The 12,312-nt window shown below is 34.2% G+C and overlaps 1 long non-coding RNA gene across 2 annotated transcripts; it reads left to right on the forward strand.

Moving 5' to 3' along the window:
* The first annotated feature begins 6,395 nt into the window (after positions 1 to 6,395).
* Positions 6,396 to 11,898, forward strand: LOC308188360. 2 transcript variants are annotated; one of them, XR_013945445.1, is made up of 4 exons: positions 6,396 to 7,222; positions 7,716 to 7,794; positions 9,514 to 9,685; positions 9,788 to 11,898. It is a non-coding gene; the product is annotated as an uncharacterized lncRNA (long non-coding RNA). The 2 variants fall into 2 exon arrangements; XR_013945446.1 differs by having other exon boundaries at positions 6,403 to 7,794.
* The last annotated feature ends 414 nt before the right edge of the window (positions 11,899 to 12,312 follow it).

Consider the following 12,312-nt stretch of genomic DNA (forward strand, 5'->3'; position numbering starts at 1 on the left):
GAGTAAAACTCTAGACAAATATCAGAAAGATGTTTCACCATTTATACTGGACATACCTTGGCATACAGTGCAGCTGTTGGCTCTATAACATCAGAATTAACAAATGAGAGAGAATCAAGGTTTCCAGCTATGGCATTTAAATAAATGCTTTGTTACATTTAGTGCATTTTCTGTTGTCTCTTCACAGTCTAATTTTAAAGTAGAAATGTCTGACAAGTATATTAATTCACAATTCATCAGCCTTAAATTATCTTCCAAAAGCCAGATTTTCAAAGACAATTAAATTCTCATTTTGTCACCTACATGAAGTGTTTATCTTTTCAGAGGATCTCAGTGATCTAAAACAGTTGGTCTCATAGTGGCACATGCATAATGAAAAATGAGGTACGTAGTTATTCACTTAACTGTTCTCATAAAGTCATAGAGTCTTAGATGTCCAGACACCTAAATGGGATCTGTAAATTGTACATTCTTTCAGAAGTCTTGTCCATGATTCTTTCCAGATAGGTTGATGTTTATATGCTAAACTTTCCAAAGTGCTGCCTATGGTTATATAGGCAGTCTTCACTCTAATACATCTTACACTAACCTATATAGGTTATATATACAGTCTTCACTGTAATATATCTTACAGTCTACTACAGACTTAAGAACAGTCTTCACTGTTCTTAATCATATCAACATTTCTCTTCTAGCTTTCTTGCAGATCATTTAAGGAAAAGAAAAAAAGAATCAGAATGTAGGCCATATTTTGTTCAGCATTAGTTTCAGCTCCTTCATTTTTTAACTGACCTATTTTCTTCCTGTTACTTTTCTCTCTGAGATATATCTTTGTTCTTCCTGTCATGTTATCATGACAGCATTATTCATTTATTCTTTCTTTTCCTTGAATTGAAAACAGACAAAAGATCTTCCTAAAAAGTCAATGTTTTCTTCTGTGTTGCTGCATCTATTTTTCATCAGTGATAGATAGCATTTTTATGACATGCTACTAATTTTTCTAGGAATTTAGTATATATGAGAATTCCCTGGTTCCACGTTGCTTGTTGACTCCTAATTGGAGTCTAATGGCTCCATGAAGACTTCTCTGTTACTTGAAGCATAGCAATGAGTTGTAGATTTGGTGTTTTGTGAGGCTGGTCGGGGGAAATATCCAAGCTAGATGCAGACGAGTCTAATGTTCTGTTTAGTGGTGAAAGTGCCTGGAACATCCCAGAACTTGTTTATCAGTCTCTGGGGGCTGAATGAAGTAGACTCAACAAGTCATTATACATTAATTAATTAGTTAATTATCAGCCCACACCTCTGATCTTGTTCTGTGGCAAAAAAAATTTTTGAACATCCCTATTTCCAGTCCACTTCCAAAATCAGAATAGAGCATCTAGTACAGAACTGGACAGCAGAGAAGAAATGACCTTGCAGCTAAGGTGCTCCAACCACTAAGGACAAAGAAATCTCTCTGAACAGGAATTCTTGATTATTCTAATGCCAGATCTGTCAGGATGTTATAAAATTTCCATAGGTATTCAAGAAAGCCAATTCTCAGAGAGTGTATTTTATATTTAGTTTATATGAAAATTAATTTCAAAAGGCTCAGACACTAAATTCTAGGACTTTTTCTCACTTTGAGCTGAGAAACGGCATGGTTAAAGCTCAGCTGAGTAAGGATACGAATGTGCTTTTACCAAGTCTCATGAACACTCCATCCACTAATAGATAACAGGTGCTGGAAAGCTTAATAGCAGATGACCAATGTAATGACAGTGTGAGCAGAAGAGTTTTGGAATTGCTATTACTTCAGTGTGCTCAGATAAGCCCTCTAAAGATGCCAGTGAGGCAGATAACAAATGCTGAATGCCTGATCAGTTCCTTCCTCTTCTGTTAGTCTCCTTGTAACCGTATCACCCTGCTGTGAGAATTAGGCTCTGTCTGCTCAGCAGTATGAAACCAATCTGCACCCAAGTATCTTCAGGCTTTTTTCAACCATTTATGGAGTAAGAAAGGGGCATGCATTGTAAAAAGAAAAAAAAAAAAGAAAAAAAAAGGCAAAGTCTGAAAGGAAAAAAAACATATACTTTGTAAAAGTATATTCCTGTATTCCTGTTCTTGAGCCACAGCTGCACTTCTCTTCCTATGTTCTGTGGTGAACCCTATTCTTTCATCAAATCATGCTAATTTTACAACCTCTCTCAATTTTTGTCACATTGAGTGACTTTAATTTTATGCCATTGCATATACATTTGAAATGAAACTCGTGTATATAAAGTTTGTACCAGCAGGTTTATTTTTGTATTAATATAGCAGTTCTTGTTACAAGTATATTAAATATGAGTGATGAAATATAATACTATTAGCTAATGTACTTTATTCTATTTATTAAAAAAAAAAAGAATTTTTATAGGCAAAATATTGGCATGGAAACATAATGACTTTAATGCACAAAATAAGCAATATGCAACAGCAAATCAGAAGAAAGCTAATTTACAAGTACAGTTGCATACTGTTCCACAGCATTCTGTGTAAAACAAACAAACAAATAAATAAATAAATCCACAAAGAAACAACAGGAAAACAAAATACAGAAAAAGTAATGAATGCAAATGGAGCCAAAATATGAGATTTTCCTCCCAGTGTGTATACTCTCCCTACTCTCCCTTGGTAAATTCACACCTGGTGATTTTATGTATTAACATATTCTTTTTTTTTTTCCCCAGAATATTTTTTTTTCCCAGTATATTCAGATTTCCCTTATATTTTCTGTTTTATTTTTCCATCATATTTCATAACAGTTTTGAACTTTTACCTTTTTCTAATTATTTTTGAATATGTTTCCCACAATGTAAACACAATAGGAAAAGAAAGCTTTAAAACTCATTTTAGAGAGTTGTTTTTGTTGTACTTTAGCTTAACACCATTTTTAATACTTATTATTTATTTATTTATAATACCACCTGTGCATGGGGATTCTGGCTATTTAGAATTATCTCTTCTTGATAAAATGCTAATATGTGCGATCTAAAGAAACTCTGGAATCAGTAAAAGTGTATCCAGGAATGTGTGAAGTGACAGTCCAGATGCCAGGCCTGTAGAGTTACAAGACCTCCGCTACTCTTATGATGTGGAGCATGCATGACTCACTGTAGTGTATTAACAAGGCTGATTTAAACCTCTGATACACTCTTTTTCATCCTTTATTCATCTATTTTTCTAAACATGTTTCTGTGTTTTCATACAGGCTACAGACACTACATTTTCAAAATATTATAAAATCCTTTTCATCTTATGTTGACAACAATGAGGAACTACAGAATGTTTGTGAGGAATAAATAATATAGTACACCAAAGATATTTAATTCATAATAAGTATTATTGAATTCATTGCACTATTCTACTTCAATAACCTTACTTCTAGTAAAATAAATAAGTGAGGATATCAATTTTTGCAGATTAATAGAAAAAAAAATAGATTTTTTTCTTGCTACAGAACACTATGAAATAGTTTAGGTAGCAGTGCTATATTTACCTAAGGTTGCTATAATTTAACTAGACTATATAAGAGTTTTCAATATGTATTAAGGAATAAAAGCACTGATTTGACCAAATACTTCATTCTTTTCCATGTCCTTCCATACATCTACAAAAGGAACTAGAACGATTTATGTTACTGAAATTTAGGATTTGTAACATGGTCCTTTGCAGATTTGAAGAAAAATAAACTTTAACTGAGGACAGTCAACTCAGATGTCTACTTCATGGTATTACTCCTTTCAAGCAGCTATAAAGGTTAATTTATTTGATATAAAAGTTAATTTATTTGAAGTCTTCCGTATAGGTATACACAGTCAAGTAAAATTAATTTAACGAGGGATGCTTTTTTGTTTTTGTTTGTTTTTTGTTTGCTTTTGTCAAAAAGCCAACATATTACTGAAATCCTTATGCTGAGGAATACATTCCTAGTCCTATAAATATATGTCCATCCTAAGTCAATTACTAGTAACAAGAGTTTGTTTATATGATTAACTCTTTGTAGTTTGTAGTTATAGCTTTTAACAGCATGCTGTTACTTCTGACCAGTTTATAGCCTAATCTGGAGCCCAAATTCTCAAAGGCTCAGTGCATGCACACAATGATGCCAATAAAATGCTTTTAGTCTAAAGAATAGCTGCTTGGTCTGATGCTGTAGAGTGTGTGTGTGTGTCCATCGTTTAGTATATAGTATAGTATATAGTATAGTATAGTATATAGTTTATGAAACAGTGCATCAAGACCATGATGCCTCCTGTATCTGGCTTTGGGACAGGTGTATCACTGAGTAATATCAAACTGATCATTAGTAGGAATATTTTGGTCATAAAGTAGCAATGAGAGAAAAAATAGAAAATGTGAAAGCCCTTCAAAATAGGCAAATTGAAACCTTGCCTGGTCAAATAATACGTCAAAAATAAAATAACGCATTCCTGAAGCAAGCTTCATTTACACAGGGTATTGTAAAAATATATTTTTCAAGTAAGAGATATATACATCTCTTCCTATATATGTATATATCTTTTCCTGATAATATAGAAGTTATTTTTCTATGCTTTTGATTTTGAAATAACTAGTTTGCTAGTTCTCTCAAATGTCTTCTATTCTTCTTAGATACCTATGGATTGCATGTTTTTTGTCTTCCCTTTTCTCAAACTCTTCGTATTCAACACCCAACATGTTAAAACCTGTTTGAATATGTTTTCAAATTCTGATGGCCTATATTCATTATTGGACCCTTAAGTATACTAGCGTTTATATTTTTTGTTGTTGTTGTTATTTCTGTGTTAGCTTCACCAAAGTAAAACCTCTAATAGAGTTTTATTGGAGAGGATGTAAAGGCATACAATTACTTTTGTGGAGATACTGAAGTTGCTGTAGAAAGTAAATGGTCAGTTATCAGTCTTAAAATCCAAAAAAGAGCCCGTGTTAACAAAATTCCTATGAGTGCAAATCTGATCAAGAAAAATACAATTCTATTTCGCTGTTGTGGGGGAAGCAGCTTCAAGAAATAAATCTACACAAAATGAAGGATCCTTTTCCTGATGTCAGTGCACATCTCTAAAATATGAAAAGTAAATAGGAATATTAATATAATTTCTACAAATTTGTTACCATTTCTTCATATATATTGACTTTCTCCCTGTTAGACTCAATATTGAGTCTATAGAGTCTATTGAGTCTATAAGTCAATATAGACTTTCAATACTGGAAAGCTATAGTCATTTTTCTTAGGATCATCTCTCTTCCCCGTGGTTTATTTTTTTCTTTTTTACTTTTTTTTTTCTCTTCACATTACGATACACATACATCTGATTGTATATTAACCTGTTTTTAGTTTTTCTCTGAGTGAAAATGCTTCTGCTTGAAATGTGGCAACTTACCTGCTACTGGTAAATATGTAAACATAAAATAAATCCATATGACCAGTTGCACATGTCCACATGCAAGGTAGAATGGAATTAGTGAGTGCAATTTGAGTGAAATTAAGCAGCACCCTTACTTTAATTACAGTAGGTTTAGTGATACTGCTTCCTTTTTCTTTAATCTGCTTTTAAAGAGGGCAAATATTTTCAGAAGAAAATGAGCCGATAAAGTTTCTTGTCAGTTGTTTCCATGTGTAGCTTAACCAACACCACAGAAGAATTCATGTCTATGGACATGAATACCCTTTTCCTGGAACGAAGTAGAAACTTGAAATGAAATCTCAGGTTTTAAGAGCAATCAACAGATCTGGATAAAATTTCAGTATATTCTAGTAATTAGTTCTAATATTGGTCTCAAAATAAACTTATATCCTGATATAACAGGCAGAGCAAAGCCTAGTTGCTGTATAAATATTCACAACACAACCACCATGATCTCTTAACTCCTATCAATTGATATATGTGGCTGTTTGGATAGTATGCACCACCGCTGTCAGTACTTTGTTTTGAATTATAACACAGTAAAAGTCTTATATGTAAGGACATTCCATCAGTGATCCTTCTTACTGGCAGATCACCTGAATATGTATATTAATTGCAATCCATCTATAACATTTCAGACTGTGCCCAGAAACTTTTAAACTGGAAACTAATTCCTGAAAATTAAAAATAAATGAATCTTATAATCTAAAAATATAACAATAAAATACTTTATTTTTTTTTTCCATTGAGATGGCCTATTTTATTATCAGCAGTATAAATATACCCAAAGTTCCCTGCAAAATATATATATGACAGTTGATTTCAATAGTATTATCTCAAATATTAAGTTAATGTTTAGACAAAGAATATATATTTTTACCCTGTACTGACCACAATCACAATGTTAAGACAAAGTAAAAGAAAACTGATGAAAAAAGATAGCATGTACTTGATGTTGATGGAATGTATGCTTGTGTCTAATACACTAGAGAAACTCTGCAATAACAGTTCATCCAAGTGAAAAAATTGCCCCATTTTGCTCCCAGGGTCAATGTCAGTTGAGGTTATTGACTATATAAATGCTAAATACAAAAGTTTGAATCGTCCAAGGCTACTTTAACTTGCACACTACACTTTTCAAGGTTCCTCGGTTACATTTACAATTCGCTTTCCTTATTCGCTTATGCTTTTTGTCCTCTCTCTTTTTTTTTCTCTCTTAAGAGCAATTTCAGCTTGTATTTCCTAAATGTTAGAAACAGATATCACCATTATGTAAAGAAAAATATCATATTCAAGAACTAAGTTGTTAGATTAACCCACCAATGCTTACTAATTGTCACATACTGTTAAGACCACCTCCACATACATAGGGGAGCCTAGAGGAACAGTGGCAGGAGGAAGAAACTAAATAATACCCTACTCAGGCCATCACATTACATCAGGCCCATCTGCTCAAGAGGAGACAAAGGCAAATGGGAACCCAAATTAAGGACTCAGAGAAAGGGGAACACAATCTAGGCCCCTCCCAGTGCTGTTCCAGGACTACCTCATCCCCATGGGCCAGGTGTGAAACTCACCTGAAAACAGTTCTCTGATCATTTTACAGAATGAGGGGTCCATTACCCATTCATTACCCATCTGGGACACATTACAAGTTGTAGGGGGATTGCATTCTGGGATTACAGAAGGCTTATTACAGGATGTTTAGAGGAGGAACCAAAGTCTTTAAAAAGGATAGAGAGTTCAATCTAGGTGATTTGGGGGAAGAAAGAGTGAGGGAAAATAGAAAAGTAAGGGAGTAAAAAAAGAGTGGGTCACATATAAATAGCTTGCTGGCTCGTACTAATTTTACTCATGCCTTGTGCCTGATCAGTACAGTCTGTCTTATCTTGTTAAATTCCTTTTTAACTCTTTCTTGAGTGAGATACTCTCTCCTCTCAGGAGGGGTGGGGAGAAGGGGGACAGAAAAGTAGTCTGAGAGCAGTAACTGGAGTCAGACCATGGGTCAGAAGTCCCTGGTCAGCAACTGTAGAGTGTGTAGGTATGCAGGCGAGCATGTGAGCACTAGCAAGGGTCAAGCCAAACTTGCCAGTGATTAGGTGATGAGACCTAGGAAACAGGCACATGTGTTTCTCTAAGGGTGAGACCACAGGAGAAGCTGGCTGTTGGAGGGACCAAGAGAGTCCAGTCAGCTGCTGTAGAGACAGTGGAGTCAGTTAGCTGGGAGGGGTGTGCGTGCAATGCTCTTTGAAATTGAGGCATTTGGTCATGTTTGGGTGCCAGCAACAGGGAAGACTGGGATCCAGGTGCAGCTGCTGGGCAGAATAAGTGTTTAAGATTACAAGGTGAATCTCTCCCACAGGTACATATGTGTGTGTATATGCACATCTGCATATTTTTAGTGTATATATATATATAGAGAGAGAGAAAGAGTGCAGATATATAAATATGCATGTATTTATTACTAGTGGAAAACTACCCTGATCAGTCAGAGGGGAACAGGATGACTCAGCTGGTGCTGTTTGTGCTTGATGGCTGAATGTGTTGGGCTGTGTTGATCTATGTGACCAGACATTTACATGTATAGATATATAGTGTACAGCTGTGCTCTGTCTGTGTGTGCATAGTGGCAATACATGGCCAGCCCTGTTACTGGTCAGACCTGAGGGCACGGGACTGCAGCAACCTCACCTCTCTGGGGCTACTGGATTCAACGTATTCCTGACATTGTATGCTCTGCACACGAGTAACCTGCTGGATGATATAATTTAAAAATATCTTAAATTAAAGGCCACTATCAGCATTGATAGATGTAGTGAATTTTGAAACTGCACGGGGAAAAAAAAAAAGGAAGAATAAAAGGTTCTTTCAACTACCGTTCCAGTTCTGTACAGAGAATTTTTTTAGGATTAGGGAGAAAGGGAAAAGACAGTGAGATATGCTTTCACACCAAGAGGGATCAATTTTTGAGTGACTTCAGCCTCCTTCTATTTGTAAAAGATTCATTATACTTCCGAAGTTTCTGATATATATGGAATTACTCACTGAGTAAAGAATTAATCAGTGTGACTAAAGTTGACATAATTAAGCCCTAATTAATCTGGCTGAGATCATAGAAGGAGTCAGTCAGCATCGAAATAGAAATACATTGTTATTCTTACCATGGTTCTTACTGCGAAACATATTGGTGCCAAACTAGCTGCCTGCCTTTAATTTTGATTAAAAACTGTGCCTTTCTCTTTAGTCACTTCTTATTTCTTGCTCTGTTTGATTGCAAGCTCCTATAAACATTACGTAGTATGAAGGACTGCATTCTGCAAATGGGGCCAAATGTTATACTGCACAATTCAAAATATTAACCTGTAATCCTGAAACACAATAGGTACTGTGACTTCTCAGGAGAGCTGTCAGTTCTGGCAGGAGCTGTTTGGGGTGTTTGGAACAAACACCATTTCCACTGTTATCTGTTTTTTGTTTGCTTGCTTCTGTGGCCATTAATGTCCACAGATAGAGGTACATATCCAAAGATGCATTAAATAATTATTTGTAGTCGCTGTTATAAGTAAGTCAGAGTACAAATTTTTGTAGCAGGAGTGTGAATATGCATTTCAATTATATAATAGAAAACATAATATAATTTCTAAAATAAGGTAATTCTTTTTAAGGATGATTTATCCCAAATCAGTAAGCTATAAACAAATACCTTAGTATATTATTATAATACTATGCATTAAAAGTACTATTTGTTGTTGATGATGTTATTGTTTTTAATCCAAGGAATTGCTTATGTAGTCCTGAAATTACTGGAAACATTATTTACTTGAATATAATCTGCTTGTCAATCTTTCATCAGTTCAAAGCCAGTGACTGGTGAGGTATGCCTTACTTGCACTTTTCAGTCATGACAATGTGTTTGTAGGATGTTACACAAAATAACATGGATTTTAGCTTGAACTAATCATCTAAATATCTACCCTAATTCTTGCGAAGATTTGCAGCCTAAGACAACTGTCATGTCTGTGAGTGTCATATCAGTTAATTTACAAAACATTATTTTACAATATTAATCCTGTGCTTTCAGTGTCTGCAGTTTAGACATCAGTACCAAAACAGAAAGCAAATTAGTGTAATATAGACGTGATGCAACGTCTGAAAGGCCAAGATAAGAGGAAGAGAAAAAGAAAGAGGAAAAAGAAAAGGAAGAGGAAGAAGAGGAAAAGGAAAAGAAGGAAAAGGAGAAAGAGAAAAATGTTGTGAGTTTCCTATAAATGTTTAAATGTTTTCTGTATTTATATAGCTATTGCCATTACACAAAACAGAATAAATAGGGAACTTTTTTTCCCCCCTTCTCCAAGCATCCCAGACTAATCTTTGACCCTGTGTCATAGTAATGACTATGACAAATGCACCACATCTTCTTCTGCTCTGCACACCTGGACTGCCAGCAATGCTGTTGTGGGCTGTCACAAGGTAAGCCTGAAGTCAGAAGATGGGCAGATCTATCTTCAGATCCAGCATACAGGAAGTGCTGGCAGATTCAGCAGTATAGATATGACCTTTATAACCAGCTGGACAATTTTCCTCTTTCTTTCCAGAACAGTTCTGTATCTTATAATAGTTATATACATTAGTGTATTTTTTTTTCTCATTTCCAGATGGAGGATCAAAATATAAAAATACTTGTTTGAAATAGATGTCTTGAAATTTTAAAAATCTGTATCTGCTTCTGTTTTAATTTCCAAATCTTTCTATAACATGACTGGAAATGCTAATAATCTTAGTATTTCTCTACACAGCTTTCTGTTGCATCATTCGGCTACCAAATCCATTCAGTGGTAGACTAAGACTTCCTCAGACAAAGCTTGTCACTGTACTATATTATATAAGATTTTTTGTTTGTTTGATTTGCACAGACACTCTATGTTGAAGTTTGTACAAAATTTGCAAACACAATTTAGTTTAGCTTATTAAAAAGAATAGTACTTCCAGGAGTGAGCTGTATTTGTGCTAGAAGATTTAATTTGCAAAATTTAATGAGACTTACTGACTGTTCACAACATTTATATTTTTAGCACTGTTCTTTATCAACAACCCTTGATAAAATTCAGATGGAGATACATCCAATGGTCCCCCAGTAAAACAAAACAAAACGCTCCTAGATCAGTGTGTCAAGTTAAATTCAGTCACTGGTCACATGGATTTTAGTTTAGATCTTAAATATACAACATGGCTAAATCAGTGCAATATTCTGCTTGAACAGTTATGATGACTATTTCATTTTAACCTTGGTAAGGAGATTGAATGAGTAGGTAAACTTGGTGTTAAGATGATTACAAAAATAAAAATAATATCTTTATTCTACAGCCTTAGTGCAGTAGATCTGTCGTTCATCCTGGCAGATAATATTAATTCCTGTTTCTCAACTCAACATATGACCTCTACCATGCAATCTCAGAATTAATGTAGTTATTCACCAATCTTATAGGTTCATAAAACACTTTCTGCAACCAAGAAGTCTAGGTATGTTCAAGCTTATGTTTTATCTCACATTCTTAGTGAATTTTAACCTCCCAGGTGCCAAACTGTCAAAGCCGACATTGTATGTCAGTGGCATGGTCAAGCTTACAGGCATTTCAGGAACACTGTTCTTGTTTGGTGTCACACAGATGGGTTTACAGTGATCAGTAGAGGCAGACCTTCACCGGGGAATTCGCAGCTACTGTTAACCTATCAAGTGGTTAGAAAGCTGTAAGAAGTAAATAATGGTTTCATTATTAAAAAAAAATAAAGATATAGAACTTGAACTTCATGTTCATGGCACGAAAGAATGAAAAAAGGGATATAGAGAAAAAGTAGAAAATTGGTTAGTGCAAGGTAAAAGCAATATTACATTTCTGCTAGATTGTTCTATTACTTCAGCTCAAACAGCTTTAACTCCTGTGGAATCATGATCAGGGGAAGATGAAACAGATTATTATTCTTATTTATTTATTTATGTATAGTAGACTTGTAGAAGTGGCATGAACAGGGTCCTTAGTCTTATTTTATTCTTCTAGACATTCTGCCCAAGAAAACTCAGAAGGATACATTATCTCATTGACTAAGAAGGTGAAAAAAAAAAAAAAGCCCCCAGGTATTCTATTTGCGTTGACCTTTTTAAGGAACAATTCGCACTTACTGTGTTTTAAGCACCAACTCAGAAGCTCTGGGACTAATTAGTTGGTCCATATGCTCTGATTGCAATAAACATTAAACACAACTTTTGTAAAGAGCAAGGTCACTGTGATTACCTATATGAAGTCTCATCCAGGTCTGGAGAAACTCATTACTACAAATGAATGACTTTTTAAATTATTATTTGTTTTTCTTAAATATGACTTAAAGAACAATATAAATATTCCATAGAATGGAATACTTACTAAGTCATAAGTTTTCAATCATAACTCAGAAATATTTTACTAAGATAAATTTGTTCTGCATTGCCAGAAAATAACTATCCTTTAAAAAGCCTAAAGAAGACTATGTAAATTAATATATTTTACAAAGTTTTTGCCTTCAGATATGTTCTAAAGGTTAAAAAGCAATTAAAAATTGTAAAATAAGCAGACAAGCTTCTCATTTCATTTATTTTATCTTTCTTTTTCCTCCTTTGAATACAGTTTTCATTAAATTGCATTTTCCAGAAAATTCTCTATTTCATTTGTACTTTCTCTAATACTCTTTTTGTAAATATCACCTTAAAGCACTTCTTAAGTATCTGCCAATAATCACTATTTCTCTACACTGACAAAATGACATATATTAGCTTTTCTTTTATATGGTTTGAAAAATTATCTTCCTTAATTAAGAATGTGTTTTAAAGAAAGCAGAGATTACATAG

The sequence above is a fragment of the Anser brachyrhynchus genome (genome assembly GCF_964034855.1).
Source record: "Anser brachyrhynchus genome assembly, chromosome: 1".
Lineage (NCBI taxonomy): Eukaryota > Metazoa > Chordata > Aves > Anseriformes > Anatidae > Anser > Anser brachyrhynchus.